Source organism: Haemaphysalis longicornis, unplaced genomic scaffold, assembly GCF_048455015.1.
Source record: "Haemaphysalis longicornis isolate Haplotype H1 unplaced genomic scaffold, Haemaphysalis longicornis Haplotype H1 scaffold_5, whole genome shotgun sequence".
NCBI classification, from domain to species: Eukaryota; Metazoa; Arthropoda; class Arachnida; order Ixodida; family Ixodidae; genus Haemaphysalis; species Haemaphysalis longicornis.
Genome location: NW_027526385.1, coordinates 180,611,166 through 180,629,974, shown reverse-complemented (window position 1 = coordinate 180,629,974; position 18,809 = coordinate 180,611,166). Strand labels below are relative to the sequence as shown.

At 42.8% G+C, this 18,809-nt stretch overlaps 1 long non-coding RNA gene across 1 annotated transcript in view; it reads right to left on the bottom strand.

The window, feature by feature from the left end:
* Positions 1-5,290: 5,290 nt before the first annotated feature.
* The window catches only part of LOC144138850 (uncharacterized), a 30,355-nt gene continuing 16,836 nt past the window's right edge, over positions 5,291-18,809 (bottom strand). Inside the window, exons 3-4 of the long non-coding RNA XR_013315985.1 lie at positions 12,953-13,017; positions 5,291-5,528 (exon numbers count right to left, since the gene is read on the bottom strand). This is a non-coding gene — a long non-coding RNA (uncharacterized LOC144138850). The remainder of the gene's footprint in view (positions 5,529-12,952; positions 13,018-18,809) is intronic.

Below are 18,809 nucleotides of genomic sequence, written 5' to 3'. Positions count from 1 at the left end.
TCAAATATTCTGCGTCGTCTAAGCAAGCGTGTATTTTCCAAGCGTATACAAATTCTGATTTTACAAATAGAAATAAAGATCTGATTTTAGAACTGGCACTGAACGAAACGAGATAACAAAATTTACAATTTCAGGTTGAAAAATAACGAAGTACGAAAATATTCAGTAATAACAGAGCCAGTCGGTAAATGTTTTTTACGTTACTTATTTTATAAGCCGCATATATACAAGCTGCATAGACAAATCATGAAGCAGAGACGGGAAACGCGAAACAAGTTGGGCGTAGGATATTTTTATCGTGCACGAAGGGGCTGTTTCAGAACCGGACAATTTGCACGGGCTGAATGTTTCAATAACACACGTGTACGGGCCTTTCGAAATGAGGGGATACAAAGGAGGGGGGGAGTTCTCGGATGAGGCAGTTGAGGTGAGAATTTTGAGATTGTAGGCTTTCTTGAGCTACGCGCTGCACTCTTCTGCAGTGTTGCGAATGGTATTGGGTACTTTTTTAAGCGTGACGTGGTTGTTACTAAAATTCAAGCGTTATCTACGATTATCTACGTTATCTATTGTGTGGGCTATGACGGAAGCTGTGCATGCCCATACACTTGCCACTCGATTGTAAATTGCGCTAGTCACATCTTGCAAGCAAAAATATTCTTCTTCTCAGGAGCCATGATGAATTGGCTGATGAAAATACAAAGCGTATTTTACACCATCTATACTGCCTGGGTCTTAAACGTCTGCAGTTTTTAAGCAAGAATGCGGTGCTTTATCTTATCGTTATCGCCAAACCAGACCGCGTAAAATGAGAGGACATACTATAGCAAACGATTCAGTCTCATATTCTGGTTTAGCGATTCCCGCCATGCAAGTCGCGACACCTGAAGAATTATTCTGAATTCAAGTGACACAAAAGTTTCTTCCCAATAAATGTTCGCTTGTTTGTAGGATAAATTAAACCTTGAACTTTTGAATTAGATGCCTACAACACAATTATTTTCTTTTGGAATATCTGTAGGCACGTTCCGTGCATCTTTAAATAAAACAATGTAAACGCCACGATCCAGTACACGCAATTGAGATCAAATAACGCAAACAAATGCTGACCCCTTAGCGACATATTTTTGGGTAAGCATAATAGGAAATGGTGTAATAAATACGGAGCAACCTGCATAAACTTGCTAAACACGCTTTCGAAGTGTAACAGCACTTTGCAGGCTAAGACTCATTACTCTTTCGGCGTCCAACTCTGAGCAACACCAATGGGGGTGGGGACACATCCTTCGCTACATTTTTCATATTGCGCTGCCCTGCACAACCATCACTTGACAAACAGCATAATCAACGAATATTTGTATTGACACCTTCAATACTTAGAAATAGAAAAGTTATTTTCACGGGTTTTTCGCATGCCTACGAGAGATGTATACGACACACGGGCTGTGCATGGAGACTGCGTTTTCCATGAAACGCTTTGCACGATAGCGAACGTCCAGTGAGAATGTTCGTACCACTGTACGCGATCGCTTGTTGTTGAACGGTTCAAAAAGTTGCCTTCGTGGTGCTGCTGACGGGGAAACGGAGTCACTCCGTCTGCGGAAAAATGGTTCGGCAGGCGCCCGCCTACTTCCGCCTGGAGCGACGTGTGAGCAGGTTTACAAGGCCCTCCTTTGCAATCATACCACATAGATGGACCGAATAAACGGCAAAATCTCCTCAATGTAAATTCAAACCGAAACAAGGCTCGTGAAGTTTGAAATGCAGCAAATGGTAGAAAAAATGGCGCAATAAATTTGCCCTCATTGGTACATTGAATGCATAGATTAGCACTTTCGCACATTTGTTGCCAGTAGTCGCAAATAGGGCTTCAACGAAGCGAAGGTGGTGAACAGGAAAAATAACTTTAGTATTATGTTACGTCTGGCCCCGAAACTAGCAAGCTATTTCCGGCCACTTCACGCGCTAGAAGGACAGTGCGTAAACATGTTGCTATCTGTATAAACAGCAGGGGAACTGAAGTGGTTGGGTTCCTACATTTGCAGAAATTTTCGTGCACACTCAAACACTTTGCACCCCCCACAAAAGACATTCCAGTTGGTGGCAGTTGCTGGCTGGGAACTCCTCCTTTACATCCCAATCATTTACTAATCTTTCTGAAAAATTCGGAATTCTGATTTCACAAAAAACTGAAATTTAGGAGTTTTTCTAGAAATTTTGTAACTGGTGGGGAAATTATATATTAACCTTTTTACCATAAAAATACTTACTTTATTTTTGTTCCCTTTTTTGGTGGTGTGCTATACAACATTAGAAGCAAAGCAAGAGTATGTTCAGTGCTATTCACGGCCAAATTAGAGAGTTGAAATGCCGCAAGCCCTTTTATTGGTTGCAGAACAACTGCGTTTGAACAGGGCGAAAAGTAGTTGTAATGTTATCATAAGTTTTTTTATACATTTCTTTCCGTTTTTAGAGAATTGATGTACATCTGCAATTTTATTAGTTATCGTCTAAAAACAATTATGATAGCGAAGTATAGGCTTCCATCCACCGTTGTCAAACAAATGTGTCAGGGTCACGGGAGGTGTAAAAACCGCTATTACAAATGCATATTTCCCCTGCCCAGTTGCCTGTTCTCGAAAACACCCACAAAATTGCAGCAGCTAAAAAATGTATTTTCCAGAAATTGGTGCAATCTTGCATATTTTGCTAGTGAAAAAACGTCGTCTTCTCTTATTTCGTAACTTTGCATTAAAATAAAACGAATTTTTTTTTGTCTTCTTACAAAAAAGAACAAAATTAACGTGAACAGTGTTTGTTCCATGGTAGTGACCGTCTTTTCCCAATTGTTTTTGAGCTTGCAGTGCATTTATTCCCAAATAGGTATGGATGACTAAAGTAATATAGTAAACGCATCAGTTCTGACATTTCAAAAACAACCACTGCGCAGTCGCGAGCGGCCTGTGGCGACTTCAAGGCAGAACACTGCTAAAGAGAACAAGTGCAATGCAATAAAAAAAAGAAAAAATGAACGCAGCTCAGAAAGTTTCAGTGTTTCCTTCCCAGTGATTTCCTCACTAGCATACAAACGTCGTTCATTCGCGGTTGGGTCGCCCAACTTTCTTTGGGCGTTATTGACTTTGAGGAACAAGCCTGTTTCCGCTATTCTTTGCATTAAATTCCGATAGGCTCTCATTTCAGGGGAATTTGTCCTAACGGGATATGAAACCAGGCTAAGGCCAAGGTGGTCGCGCGATTCTATGGTGTTCTTACGGATAAATCCACGAGCGTCATGTAAAGTTTTGTGGAGGCACACAAAACCGGGTTTTGTTGCGCAGTATTGCAAGCAGTCTTCGAAAGAATGAAACCGCATTGTAGGGTTGCTTCGGTTGTTAAAGGCGTCCCGAACTTTTGAATGTATACCGCCATGAGACGATTCCCACTTATACGACAGCCGAATGAATTGAGGCTCTTGCACTGTACACGACACAATCGCTTTCAACTCTAGGAGTCTCAAAAGTTCATCTAACGTGTCGACGGGATCCGGAGCCACGTAGACAGATATGCGTGAAGTGAGCACAGCACGGAAGTAGATTAACAATGGTATCATTCCCATAAGCCATACAGTCACGACAATGAGTGTAGTTCTACTTGGACAACGAGAATGACATGTGACCCCTTGAAACCGTGTTAATGCTGATGTAGATAACAGGGATGAGATGGTGAATGTTGCTGCATCTAAAATTACGTACCAGTTTACACGGAATGTGAATTTTGTACGGGACATTCTGCAACCAGCAACTGAGACAGCCAGCCACGTAACCACAGCAGAGAGCAGCAACAAAGCCAACACCGTCTGAGAGTGTTCCAAAAGCGTGAAGGATGAGACCCAACGCTTTCCTTCTGGCGAGTAGGTGTAAAACCTGTCGTATGTGTGAAATATAATATACGGAAACGACACTAACTGTACTTGAGGATAGTCTACTGTTTCTCTCAGCGCAGCAATATCAACTCCCCCAAGGTGCATTTCCTTTATAGCGCTATAGTTTTCGCGATATTGCTTAGCAGTAACTGTTGCGTTGGCATGCAGAAGAGCTTGGTAAATGGCACGAAAGTACGGTTCATCGCACGTGTTCTCCGTTCCTTCGCCCGGTGAATGGTATTCCAACCATACACAGGCGATGGTCACCTCTTCAAGCATGTCAGTCCATGTTGACAGCCCACCTCTCTTTTGAGAAAGGCATCTACGTGAGAGTACAACTGGATTTCCTTTCTTAGAAATGTTTTTTTCTGCTATGTTCGGCCGGGCATGTACGGAAGGAACAATGCAGAAGGCAAATGTGCGAATGTGTAAAAGATACTCCTTCAACCTTTTAGCAGTGCCATCAACATCATTGAAGATTATCCAGTCAACATAGAGAAAAAGGGCATGTTCAGATAAAACGCCGCTGAGGCACTTGTTTTGCCCGGCTGTAACGGTTGGAAACACGACGGCCGTTTTCTTGCTTTCTATTGCACTATTCAACAACAATGTCCCACAGTTGTGTCTGACACAAGAAGACCAAGTCAAGACTTTTATCGGAGCATTCTGCAACAGGGAGACATCGAATGGCTCCCAGTGTTCGTCGCATGTGGCAAAGACAACTTCGTCGTTTAGAGCCGTCCACTTCGGAAGCCACCATAATGCAAGCTGTTTGTGCGTATCGTTGAACACGATGCAGAGCGTGCTCTCCAAAACCCCTAACAGTACCAAGGCTATCGCTGAACGGTTCATCGCGTCTCTTTTTGCAATAAAAATTATATACGATGAAAACGTCCGCTTGATTAGCCCAACATACTCTCACAGTTTCGCTTGAAAAATCAAACAAATTTCTGAGAAAGTTTTTACTACCAGGTAGGTTTAAAATGAATGCTACTTATTTCTTCATGCCAAACTACCACTGAACAATGCAAGAGTAACCCTACTTTCCGTTTACCATTCTTGATAAATCTCGCCTGTAATTAATACTGAGGAATATAAACGCGCCATAAAGCTTAAATCACGGATATTTTATACCATGTATTTCAGTGTGAATAACGTGTGTCGAAATATTTTGAAACAAGAAAGAATATACGATACAAACTAAAAATATTCGTAGGCAAGATTTAACCAGTCAAGGTGAATATCCTCACTTGCAAACATCTATAATATGCATGTGTACAGATGAGTCATTAGTGACCAAAAATAAAAATGTCGTTAAGCAAAACTTTTACGCAAATGAAAAATTATAAATATACTGTTTCGGAGAAATATTTACATGCCAACTCCAGCAGGATTTATAGCCAATAGTTCTCAATACTGCTGCCTGAGCTCACTGCGTTTGCATCGGTTTTTTTGGTGCGCCCAGCAGATGATGGTTAGTATTGAAGTGTCGGCTGTCCTAATGGTGCTGCGTCTTTGGAACTTGCCAACAGTACCCTTCGTCTTGCTGTCCACTTAGAACTTTGTCACGTTGAGCTTTGTGTACGCTTGTACAGCTTCGCAACACCTGTAAAAATTCAGGACAGAAAGAATTAGAGGTAAGTGGGACAACCATTCATTGGTGCACTTGTGTCTTGCTAAGCGCTGGGAAGGAAAAGCCTGGGCGTGCGTGTAACACTCTTTGTATAGCCATTCTTTCTGCTTAATTTTTGCTTTCATTTCGTAAATCATTGCGCTTAAGATACTTCGGCAGCCCCCTAATTCGTTCACCGTGTTTGCGTTTGCTTCTTCGCTACTTGTGTTTTTGTTGCAAATCCATTCAACCATGACGCAGCTAGCACGCGCCGCAACTTCGAGGGACTGACGTGTGCAAGATTGTTCTACTCAAGAACCGTCATGTTGACTAGTAAGGCGGCGTGGCGGGCACACTATTCTATCTTTCTAATACGAGAGCCCTTGGTGACCCGTTCTGCGAAAAAACCGCCGTTGTAAATTTCTACTTTCGGAAATGTGAGCCGCTGTATCACGTAAAATAACACTGTCGAGTTTGTGTGAGATCCGAGCTAGGTTGTCCAGAGAAGAGCAGAATAAGTTAACAGCGAGCTCTCCACGTGACTTTTCTGTTGGAAAATTCACCGCAGGTTGGCAGCGGTGGATCAAAATTTGTGTCTCCTTGTGTGACAGATTAGGAGCTGGCCGAAAATGAGAAACTTTAGGCAGTTAGCCTGCCCAATTTAGTGAACCGTGAACAAACAGCATGAAGTTTGTAGAAAAATGTGTTCCGCGTCACACTGGAACGTAAGTCACGTGAAAAGAAAGGTGCACACCACACACGCTAAACGCGGATTCCAAGAAAGCTGTGGCGGGTGCCAGTCAGAAGACTGGCACGCCCAGACAGATGAAGAAACAAATGGTCAGGAACAAGGGCAAACCCGATGTTGTGACTTCCTCTACGTCATTCCTTCTAGCAGACGACGCTAATCATCATCATTTCAATACGCTTGTGACGACGTGCCGCATGCTCATGTGGCTGCATCGGCTCGCGTCACTTCTAATAGTTTCCATAAAAGCCTGATCCTCTTCATGCGTGTCGCTCCGCTTTCTGAGCATCGCGCCGCAGCTGAAGGACCCAGAGGTCCAATGCACCCAATGTCACACTAAAGATCCTGACAAAGCATTCTGCACCAAACCTCAAAGAAAAAAAGTAAAGAAACTGATATACCATGAGGCCATTTAAATAATTGGCAACTATTGCTAGGCTTTTGGCTTCACTGCACCTGGGCATACTGAATTCAAGCAACGATTTTTTTCCGCCGCTGTCAACGTGCGGGATAGTGTGGTGGTACAGCACGCGGCATCTTCCCGTAAAACCTAAGATGAAATTCGCCACGAACAAAAATGCTTTTTCAGCGTTTACAGCGGCGGTCTTTATGTCTACTGGACAAAAACTACATCTTCAATTCTTTTCACTACAGTCCACTTGAAGTTCTGGCAATTTTAATAATATCAGTATGTTTTCTTTCCAAAGTACCAACAAAGGAAAAGACGTGGTTCCTTCGACATACTATCCCAATCACCATTGAAGAAGGTTCTAGCATTCCCCATTAAAAGTGAATTTCGTCCATTGTTCAGCTTTGGTGCTTTCAGCGACATTATCAAACCGCCTGCACAAGTCATGTATCGCTTTCTGACAACGAACTGAGAACTTTCTTGGATTGCACATTTATGACGATGTTCTTAAAGGTAGTTGCGTGGAAAGAATTTTGAATTACAAGATAGCACGTGACAGAACGCAAACGGCAAGGGAGAACTCCAAGTACACCACAGTGAGAAAATAACACCGATCATAACAGCGTTCTTTAAAGGCGCACCGTGCAAAGCAGAAGAGTTCCATAAAATCTGGAACACAGAATTCATTCCGGGATATTTTTAGCTTAGGTACCGCCAATCTGGATCACTTTCGTGAGTGCATGTTGGGTTTACATATCATCTATTTAAATTTCTTTCTGTTTGTTCTTGCGACGTGTTGTCCAACGTCTCTTTCAATGTCCCTTGGGCTACTTATCATGGCGCTGTTTATGCCTGTGATAAGTATGGCATATTTTTGCCAAAACAGCTTTTGAATACTTCTTAAAATACTACCTTTACATCCTTTACAGAAGGTAAATAGTAGCTTCCTCACCAGCGACACATTTTCCTGTCCTTGTTAAGCACATCTAGAATGCATCACAGACCTCGAAAATGGATGTCAACTACTCTACAGGACAACATAACATAAAAATATTCTTACCCATTTGACCCCGCATGGCACACACCAAATGTGCTAGAAATATCATCTTAATCATCATCAGCAGCATCAACAACAGGCAGGCCAACTTTGGGGTGAAGGACCCTCCCATTGAGGTCCCACCGCTCTTGTCCTGCGCCGCTCCAGACCACTGCTGTCATGGAATTTCCCGATTTCACCCCTCTACTAATAGTGTTTTTGGCCATTACTTTAAACCTTTCACTTGGTATGCACTCTGTTATCCTAACCGTCGATCGGTTGTCGTTTCGTGTCACTACATGGTCAGCCCAAGCCCATTTCTTTTCTTTTTGTTGAACTGCGATATAACCTACACGAGTTCATTCATTGACCAAGGAAATCTGTTTCCTTCCCTGAGTGTTGCTCCTAAAATTATTCGTTCTATGGCCCGTTTAGCCGATCTAACTTTGCATTCTAAGGACGTGGGTTCAATTCTCGGCCAAGGTGGTCGCTTTTCTTAGGGAGAACAAGAAGAAAAGCGCCCGTGTGTACAAGATTTCGGCGCCTCTTAAAGATCCCCAGATGGCAAAGATCAATCCGGATCCTTCCACTATGTCGCGCTGATCGCGTCCGTTGCGTCCGCGCATTCATTTCTGCAATCAATCAAGTTTGTTTTGTGTTTGTGTTGTAAGGCGCCACGTTTTAGCTGCATATGTCGTCCCCAGCAGTATGCACTGGTTGTATATTTTTCTTTTGAGTGATTGAGGTAGCTCACCTTTCATTATTTCAATATGCTTTCCGAGTGCTCCCAAGCCCATACCTACCCTTCGCCGTATTTCTCTTTCGTGGCAGGGGTCAGCACTAAACATCTGTCCGACGAAGTTCTATCGTATTACTTCTTCTAGTGTTTTGTTTCTTAAGTTGATGAAGATGTTCTTCGAATGCTTACTCCTCAGGCTTTAGACTTATTCATATTTTTTTAGCCTAACGTCCATGCATTCTGATTGTAGTTCCTCAAGCATTCCTCAAGAATGCGTGTGTTCTGCATTCATTTTCATCAACACTATGTCGTCTGCAAACCTAAAATGGCTCAGGTATTCTTCGTTTATCCTTACTGCTGTATTTTCTCAGCAACGCTTTTTAATACCCCCTCCAGTCACGCGGTGAACAGTTTTGCTCAAACGGTATCTCTCGGTTTGACTCCCTTTCAGATAGATAATTTTTTTGCGTTGCTTTTGAAGCACTTGCAGTACTTCCCGTTAATCCCGTATTTATGTCTTCAGGAAACGGTATGTAGGTCCATTTTATTCCGTGGTCCTTTGACGCTTTTAGCCCGGCTACTGTGACTGCAGAGTCAAACGCTTTCTCATGATCTATAAATGCAATGTAGAGCGGTTCAGTGGATTCTGCTGATATTTCTACCTCTTATTTGGCCAAATGAATGTGCTCCATTGTTCAGTACCATTTCCTAAACGAAGCCTGCTGTCTAAATTGTGTTGAAGCCAGGCTGTCACTTAGGCGACAAGCTACAACTTTTGTAACCGGCACATAAACAGTTGAGAATAAGCTGATGGGTCTCTACCTCTTCAGGCCTTCAGGTCTGATGGGTCTGTACCTCTTCAAGGGTCTCTCCCTTTTAATAATGGGAATAATGTTGCCATTTTTCGAGGTTTTGTACCCTTTCTGAGTTGATGAGAATTCCGCAACTGATCTTGGCATGGAAAACGCGATTAGGGCATCGTGGCATGTGCAAGATGAAATCAATACAAATATCATAAACCCCAGGTGGATTTTATGGTGAGATTGCCCAACCCCACGAGATCTGAAACCGGGCTTAACAGCTGCACCTGGCACTGTGAAGGGCGGAACGTATACGCACAACTCGCAGTAAAAAGCAAGAAATTAAAGCCGCTCCATCAATGTAAAAGGTGTCGGAAGTGCAGAGCAGTGATCGCCATAATGGAGTCTACCGCCGTTATCCGCTTACTGCTACCACCCCCGTGCGATTCGAATTCCCGCCTTCACAGTGCTCACTCGCCCCATGCCTGAAACTGCGCCAGCGGAAGTTATGTTCTCTATCACGAGGGTTCGGAAGGAAGCCTCTTATCGTTCTCTTCAAAGGAAGAGGACGACATCGATGACTACTGCTAGCGCAGTGCAAAGGGATGACGGAACATGTGAATAAATGATTTCAATCTTGTACAAAGGCGTGGTAATGTCTACATCATTGCACATACAAAACAAATCCTGCCGCTTCGCCATGGATCAAGACTTGCGCGACTTAGTTGAAGCTTCGCCAGCTTTTTGCAGGTTTAAGCCGCCTCTAAGAAAACGTTTCTGAGACGTTGTATTTTTGTCAGAATGTGTAGGCAAAAGCCTGCCTGGACCTTTAAATCTGTGATTTGTTTCCTTGAAACTCGGTAGCAACGCCCTCCACCCTATCCCCACCCCCCTGGACAAGACCCTTCTGCGCTAATTCTGTTCGCTTGGCCTCGCCTGGAGCCTTGAATTGACCTTCTGTGGAACATAATGATAACCTTCCCCGGCAGCTCCCGTCCCAGCATTACCACCCTTCGCAAAGAGCTCCCGCGTATTGTTCCCCTCGGTAGCCGTCGCCATGTTGCAGCTCGTGCTGCAACCCCTTCTCAGTGACTTTTCTGACTCTACTTCCGCACTGCTGTTTTCGGTTCCTTTCGTGTAGTCATCACCTCGCACTCCCCGGCACGCATACGTAAACTTTCTTTTCACCTAAACTTAACGAAAAGTTAAACTTAAATCTAAGCTTGTGCCTAAAACTAAAATTTAACTGATAGTGTAACAAAAAAAAAACTCGAACATCATAACCAGCTTTCTAGATAAACAGGTCTGATGATTCCGCTATGAAAAAGTAAAAATAAATGAGAAGCTCTCTTGCAATCTTCCCTCAGGTAAAGCTGCACCTCCACGGCCGTACTGTTCAACCTATAATAGCGCACCTTGTGTATACTTTTTGTCGCAATGGTCTTTTTCATGAGGATGGCTTGGTGGGCTAGTCGGTGTAGCATCACAAAGGGTTAACAGTGGACAAAGAGGACCACACACAAGAGAGTGAGGACAGGACAAGCGCTGAGCTACAACTGATTTTTTACCCGCCGCGGCAGCTCAGTGACTAAGGCGTTCCGCTGCTGAGCACGACGTCGCGGGTTCGATTTCCGGCTTGGCGGCGACTTTTCTCATTGAGGCGAAAAGCAAAAACGCCCCTGTGTACGACGTTTCGGCACACGTTAAAGATCCCCAGGTGGTCAAAATTAATCCGGAGTCCACCAGTACGTCGTCTCATTGCCTGCGTTTCCTCGGCGCGTTAAACCCTACAATTAATCAACAACTGATTTTTTTTTATTTCGCCGTGAAACACATATAAACCAAGACACATCCAATAAGAAGGCCCAAAAAATATGCGTAAACACTTACCTCGCGCCCCGCCTTGTAGGCTCGTTGCTCGAGATACTGTTTTTCTTTTTCTGAGAGCGCAACAGACGGCCTGCTGACGCAGTTTTCATCAAGACGTTCAATCTCGAGTGCCTCGATTACGTCTCAGTATGTCTGCCCTTTCCGATAGCAATGACTGAGCACTGCCCGAACAGTGGCACGAAGCCGCTATCTTTGCAGTGCGCACCTATGTGGCCCGGAACTACCGTGTTTTGTACGAGGTTTTTATGTTCCCTCAACCTATCCTTAGGGCCTCTAGGCGTCTGGCCGACATAATTTTTCAACAATTCAATTGGAGACAATAAATAACGCCTTCATGATATTAAACAAATTGTTTCCGGTGTTTCTTCGAGCACCCCTCTTTTTCTCTGCCACCACGATCCCTGTTCGGACACAGCTTCGAAAGCATGTTAGGAGCAGAGAAAATTACATCAACACCTGCGCGCATACCATTTTTTGAGGTTATCCGCAATTCTGTGATTGTAAAAAACCACCACAAATTTTTCTTTCCTTCGTCTTACCTTCGGGCAGTACTGACGACCACGTTTTAACACTTTCAATAAATCACGAGCCACAGTGGTCAGCAAATGTTCAAATATTTTCAACGACTGCCTTACGCCCTTGGAATTGACGGATGAGTTTCCACTGGACGGCGTTCTCACGTTTCAGGATATGATGTGTAATTTTACTCAAGAACATGCGTGTTGGGTGTACGAGCCCGGTGCGTGAAAGCTGCTACTTCCTTGTTTCTCTAACCACACAAAACTGGTAAAATGGGACATTGTTAATTCTTGTAGAAAAAATTTGTTTATGAAGTCATGTTGCCAGTCAGCAGAAAAAGGCTTCGTGGCTCAAATCAACCGCCTGTTGTCTGCTGGGTACCCACAACATTTGCTGACCGCAGTGGCTCGTGATATACTGAACGAGTTAAAACGTGTGACCGGTACTGCCCGGAGATAAGGCGAAGGACAGAAAAATTTGTGGTGGTTCCTTATATGCAGAGGCTTGCACATAACCTAAAGAAGATTGGCATGCGCGCACGTGTCGATGTAATTTTCTCTTCTCCTAACAAGCTTTCAAAGCTGTGTCCAATGGTGAATGGAGGTGGCAGAGAATAAGGTGGGTGCTCGAAGAAACACCGGAAACAGTGTGTTGAATCTAATGAAGGCGTTATTTATTCTCTCTCATTGGATTGTAAAAAAACCTATGTCGGCCAGACGGGTAGATGCCTTAACGGTAGGCTGAAGGACCATGAAAACCTCGTAGGAAAGGTGGCAGTTTCGGGCCACCTAGCTGCGCAATTCAAAGATTGCGGCTTCGTGCCGCTGTTCGGGCAGTGCTCAGACATTGCTAGAGAGAAGGACAGACATACGCGAAAGGTAATCGAGGCACTCGAGGTTGAACGTCTTGATGGAAACTGCGTCAGCAAGCCATCTGCTTGACTCTCAGAAAAAGAAAAGCAGTATCTCGACCAACGAGCCTAGAAGGCAGGACGTGAGATGAGTGTTTGTCATAATTTTGGGCCTTGTTATTGGATGTGTTCTGGTTTATGTCTTTCATGGCGAAATAAAAAATCAGTTGTAGTTAAGCGCTTGTCCTGCCATCACTTTCTTGTGTGTCGTCGTCTTTGTGCGGTGTTAACCCTTTATGACGTTTTTTTTTCATAAGTACAAATGTCTAGAAAAAAGCGCCAAAGAAAACATGTAGGTGCGACTGTCGTTATACGCCTATGGGATGAGACTGGGCACGAAAAGGAGATACTAAAACAGACTACTCACTGAGCTAGAAGTAGTTGTGAACTCCGTTGGTGTAAGTGCACCGTCGCTTCACCTTGAGCGCGGCCCTGAAAAGCAGAAGTCCTGGTAGTTTAAACCAGAAGGGTACTCACTCCACAAAAGACACGGTGGTCTACATAAGGGCACAGAAGTTCCGTGGACGCGTAGTCACGTACTGCCCCGTGCTCTTGTATTGGGCCGTTGCAATAGCCCCTATTCGCGAACAAAACTGCTTAAACTATAAATACGATGATATACAAGTATTTTTTGTGATGGAGTAGGCCAAGAAATGAATTAGTGTATTGTTATATACCACAGAAAGGAATGTCCACCAGCTGCTTGTGGCTTGAGTGGCTTTTCTTACCTAAGATTGGACACCGGAACGTCTGCTGGTGTGGGGGTTTGAGGAATTGCGAAACAGACAGAGACGAATTGGAAACGACAGAAATAGCGAGGATATATATATATATATATATATATTTATATATATACACATTTATATATAAGGTTAGTAGAGACAGAGACAAACGAGAAAGACGTAGAAAATAGAAATAATTTTACTGACGTTTCAGGGAGAGGACTCCCTTTCTTCTGAGTACACTGAAGAAAGGGAGTCCTCTCCCTAAAACGTCAGTAAACTTATTTCTTCTTTCTTTTTCTTTCTCGTTTGTCTCTGTCTCTACTAACCTTTTTCGCCTCTGTGTGTTTTTATCTGTTCAGACTATATATATGTGTATATATATGTGTATATATATATATATATATATATATATATATATATATATATATATATATATATATATATATATATATATATATATATATATATATATATATATATATATATATATATATATATATATATAGAAAGATACAACTCACAAAGCCCGCAGAAATAGTATAATTAAAGAGTCGGATACACAGCATGACCACAAACAAACAAGGTTTACTTAGGTAGCGGCAACGGGACTTGCGTTAATCAGAGTACACTTACGGACAGCAAAAAAATGTAACTGTAGTCTGATGAAGGCAATTCCCGTTGCCGCTACGTAAGTAAACATTGTTAAATATATATATATATATATATATATATATATATATATATAAATATATATATATATATATATATATATATATATATATATAAATATATATATATATATATATATATATATTTATAGGCAGCAGCAGTAATACTTTGATGATGGTAGGGAACACAAGAAAAGAAAACTTCGAACAAGGAAAAAACCACGATTGTTGCCAACGTTTTAGCAAACATACTTGCCTTCGTCAACGCAACCTCTTGCCTGGTTGGCACGCCTTATGTAGGGGTAGGTCCCCAGGTGAGAGGTGAGAAGGAAAGAAGGAAGTGTAATTGAGGAAGCGCAGTGGTTTGGGAGTATGTCGGGGAGATATTTAGGGGGAATGAAGATTGTATAGTTTCAGCCGCGAAGTAGGTTAGAGGGAAGTCAGCCGGGTATGGATATTCCGGGAAATTCTTGGAGAGAAAGCATGAGAGGCTGTTTGTTGACCCGCCGCGGAATACAGAAATATTCCCATACCCACCGGTAGCTGAACCGGCGTTGAGAGGGTCTTTATCAGAAACTATCTGCAAGCCTGAGGTCAAAAGAAAAGGTAGAGAAGGGTGAATAATTAGGTCCAGGAAAAAAATAAGTAAAAAACATGGAGGAAAACCTCACAAACGCACGCACAAAAGAAAAAGCAATAACTCCACAACTGAAATGACACGTGTCGCCAACAGCAATATTCCTGGAACAGGCCCGTCCTGAAGCTCAAACCGAAAAGATAAAGTTGGAGTGAGGTACTGGGCACAAGACAAAGCGGAGCAAAGAAAAGAAATAAAATGGAATTCCACAGAAAAGGTTGGAGGGATGAGGGCGCGTACTAAACTGGAAGCTGAGGAATGAAAACAAAAGGAATTACGTGACCAAGTAAGGAGTAGAGTAGGGCTCATAGATGTTGGATAAGATATATGCAAGGCAATGCCTCATGCTGCATTCCCTGCAAATATCGCAAGGGTTCCAAGTTGCCCCTAGACACATTAATTCCAGCAGGTTCCATTGAGTTGAATTAGTGAAATAAATAGGATTCTCGGTATTTCCTGTTCCTAGGAGACAAACATTGGCTGAAGGACGTAGCCCTCAATAAAGCGTGCCAGCCAGGCGAGGGGTTGCCCTGACGAAGGCAGGTCTTTTTGCTGAAACGTTGCCAACAATCGTGGTTTCTACCTTGTTCGAAGTGTGCTTATATATATATATATATATATATATATATATATATATATATATATATGTAGCGAATCAGAATAGGAAATGAGGGGCTCTTAGAAAATAACACAGAAAATAAGAGTTGGCAGTCAAGAAAACCTCGGAAAGCAAAGGGGAGGTTCTGGTAGATCATTGAAGCAGCCCGGGCCGCGCTTTATTTTTGCAGTTCCTCAAGCATTTTTGCGGGTGTTCTGCCGTCTAACTCAGCAAGGCTATGTCGTATGCAAACCCCAAATGACCCAAGTATTCTCCATTTACCATTATTCCGGTAGTTACCCAGTCACGCTTTCTGAATATTCACTTGCCGCGAACACTTTCGGTGAGATGTTATCTCCCTCTCTTAATCCACTTCGCTTCGGGAATCTATAGCTTTGCTGTGAAGTGGTATCCTCCCCGTACATCTCTTATCTAGTAGGTTTATGTCTAGTAAGTCTCGTCAAGTTATCTAGTAGGTTTATGTTCGTCGCTTCTAATGCCTGGTCCTTTAGTACTTTTAGCACAGCTGCGATGTGTACTGAGGCAAACGAATTCTTATATTATATAAATGCCATGTAAAGGGCTTTAGTGTATTCTCAGTATTTTTATTCCTCTTTTATTTTTTACTGCCTGCTCTCTGGTTTGTTGGAAGTTCAGGCTGCCCCTTTTGTGTCTAAATATAACTTTGGTATGCAGCTTGTTGAGGGTAGGCTGGTGGTTTCTAATTCTTAGGGTCCTTGGCATCTCCCCTTCTTTACATCTGGATAACTCTGGTGTTTTTCAATGCTATGTTCCCTTTTTCTGTCTTCAAATGTTCCTAAAACAGCACAGCAAGCTTTTCTAGTAGAATATCTCGTCCTTTTTCACACGATCTCCACTTCCTTTTTCTCTTTTTATGCTCTTGGGAGCCTTTCCTACTCCCTGTTTATTTACTAGTGGGACATCGCTAGTCGCGATCGCTGAGGTGGCTCAGTGTCTAAGGTGTTGTGCTGCTGAGGCTAAGGACGGGGGTTCGATTTCCGGCCGCGGTGGCCACATTTCTGATAGAGGCGAAAAGAGAAAACACCCGTGTGTTCGAGATTTCGGCGCCCGTTAGAGATCCCCAGCGGCTCACAATTATTCCGGAGCTCTCCACAACGGTCCGTTTAAACGCGTCTGTTTCGTCAGCGCAACCTGACAATCAATCAATCAATCAATCAATCAATCAATCAATCAATCAATCAATCAATCAATCAGTTATTATAATAATTAAATAATTAATCAGTTAATAATATATTACATAAGATTTCAAATAATTAAGCATTAATAATTTTGTAATAACTAATTTATCAAATATTTAATTAATTAATCAATCATTATTTAACAATTAATTAATTAAACAGTTAACTAATTGATCAGTGCATGAACATTCAAAATGTGGGAAAATACAAAAAGCTCGTGTACACGCACGCAATTCCGTACTCTTATGAAATTACTCGGAATTCCTTTTCAATTACAGTCATTAAGAGAAACTAAGAGATGACTGTAATTCCGAGTTGACAACAACCAAATTCTCCTGATGTGTAAATCCGGAGAATGACTGGCTGGCGTTGCAAACTTTGAACTACCCCCGTCCTAAGCCTCAGCAGCACAACACCTTAGACACTGAGCCACCTCAGCGATCGCGACTAGCAATGTCCCACTAGTAAATAAACAGGGAGTAGGAAAGGCTCCCAAGAGCATAAAGAGAGAAAAAGGAAGAGGAGATCGTGTGAAAAAGGACGAGATATTCTACTAGAAAAGCTTGCTGTGCTGTTTTCGGAACATTTGAAGACAGAAAAAGGGAACATAGCATTGAAAAACACCAGAGTTATCCAGATGTAAAGAAGGGGAGATGCCAAGGACCCTACTTACTGATAATTATTTATTATTTATAATAATTGATTGATTGATTGATTTATAGATTGATTGTTTGATTGATTGATTGATTGTCAGGTTTAACCCGCCGACAAAACAGAGGCGTTTAAATGGGCCGTTGTGGAGGGCTCCGGAATAATTTTGAGCCGCTGCGGATCTCTAACGGGCGCCGAAATCTCGAACACGAGGGAGTTTTCTCTTTTCGCCTCTATCAGAAATGTGGCCACCGCGGCCGGAAATCGAACCCCCGTGCTTGGCCTCAGCAGCACAACACCTTAGACACTGAGCCACCTCAGCGATCGCGTATGTGCAACCCCGAGAATCTCTTAAAACTGCAATCCGTTTTGCTCTAGCGTGCGGGCTTCACGAGAAAAAAAATTCAAAGGCGGCGCATGTGAAGCGGGGTTCTCGTTGAGGGCTGTGTTTTCAACTGTGCGGCTCTGCGAAAGGTTTGGTGGTTCTGACTAGGATTTGTTTGAAAGAACTACTACTCCAAAATGACAACGCTTGCGTTCTGCCGTGAACAAAAGAAACGAGAACAATTGCTAATTCGCGCATGACACTAGATTCTCGCGAAATGTGACGCCTCCTATCTCCCTATCCGTAATTGTGACCAACTTTTAAGTGATCGGAATAGTAAAATGGGTATTTTTAAACGTATCTCCAAAATATTCCTCAGCTAGAAAAGAAGTTATTTAAATGTACAGAAAAAATGATTGACTGCTGTGCTTTCTTTAAAATGTGTAACTTTAAAAATCAAAATAAAAAGTCCGAGTGTCCAATTTCTTGTCACTTGGAGAAAAGAGTCTTCCCAAGAGGGTCTACAGTACTGCTCAAAAACATGTTACATCATTTTTTGTGCCAAAGTTATGAGCGGGTAAAATGACTCGTTCAAGGCCCGTGCTCGTGCAGTGTGCTCCGCTACTGCCCCTGTTCCTGTGGCTTCGCGCTCTGATAAAAGTGGTGTCTGTTTGTATTCTGCGCCACCGCCTGGTAGTTTTTAACTTTTGTCATCCTTTTAAAGAGTAGACCAAATTTTTATTCTTTTATATTTGCAATGTTTCACTGAATAAGCTCCGGCGCCTCTACGCCTGTGGGCAAGACGGGCCAACAAGCGCATCTTTGTGAGCGTAACGTTTCTTTGTGCAAACACCAATAGCCCGGTAACACAAGAAGGAGCTCTCGTGGTGTGACTACTGCCGTAGCTGACCCAGTGCCGTTTGGGGTGCAACAGGCAGGGTGAATTGATCTCGCAATAATCACTAGAATGAAAAACTCACTGGGTCTCCTCCATAGGGCATTTCCTCAGGCGATGAAAGTTGGGCGCCCTCCAACAAAGAAATAACATGTCTTCACCAAGGGTGGAGATATACCGACAATAACATAACCATTAAGGTTGCGAGCTTCTGCGTATGGACATCCGAGATGCCAGCAGCGGCTGTGACGCGCTCGCCCTGAGGGAAACCGCTAGTGCTTGAACTTATCGTGAGTCGTAGTAAAGTGTCCCTGTTAAAATAAAGGACCTAACTTGTTCAGCTATGTAAACTTTCTTTTGTGGTATTTATGGTGCAGCCTTGTTTAATTTTCGGTTACATAGCGCTGCAGCGAGGAGGACCTTTCATGTACCCTTGACAAGAAATGTGTGGGCGTCAAAGTTGTAACTAAAGTATTATAAGCATTTCCCTGTTTATAGTGTTATG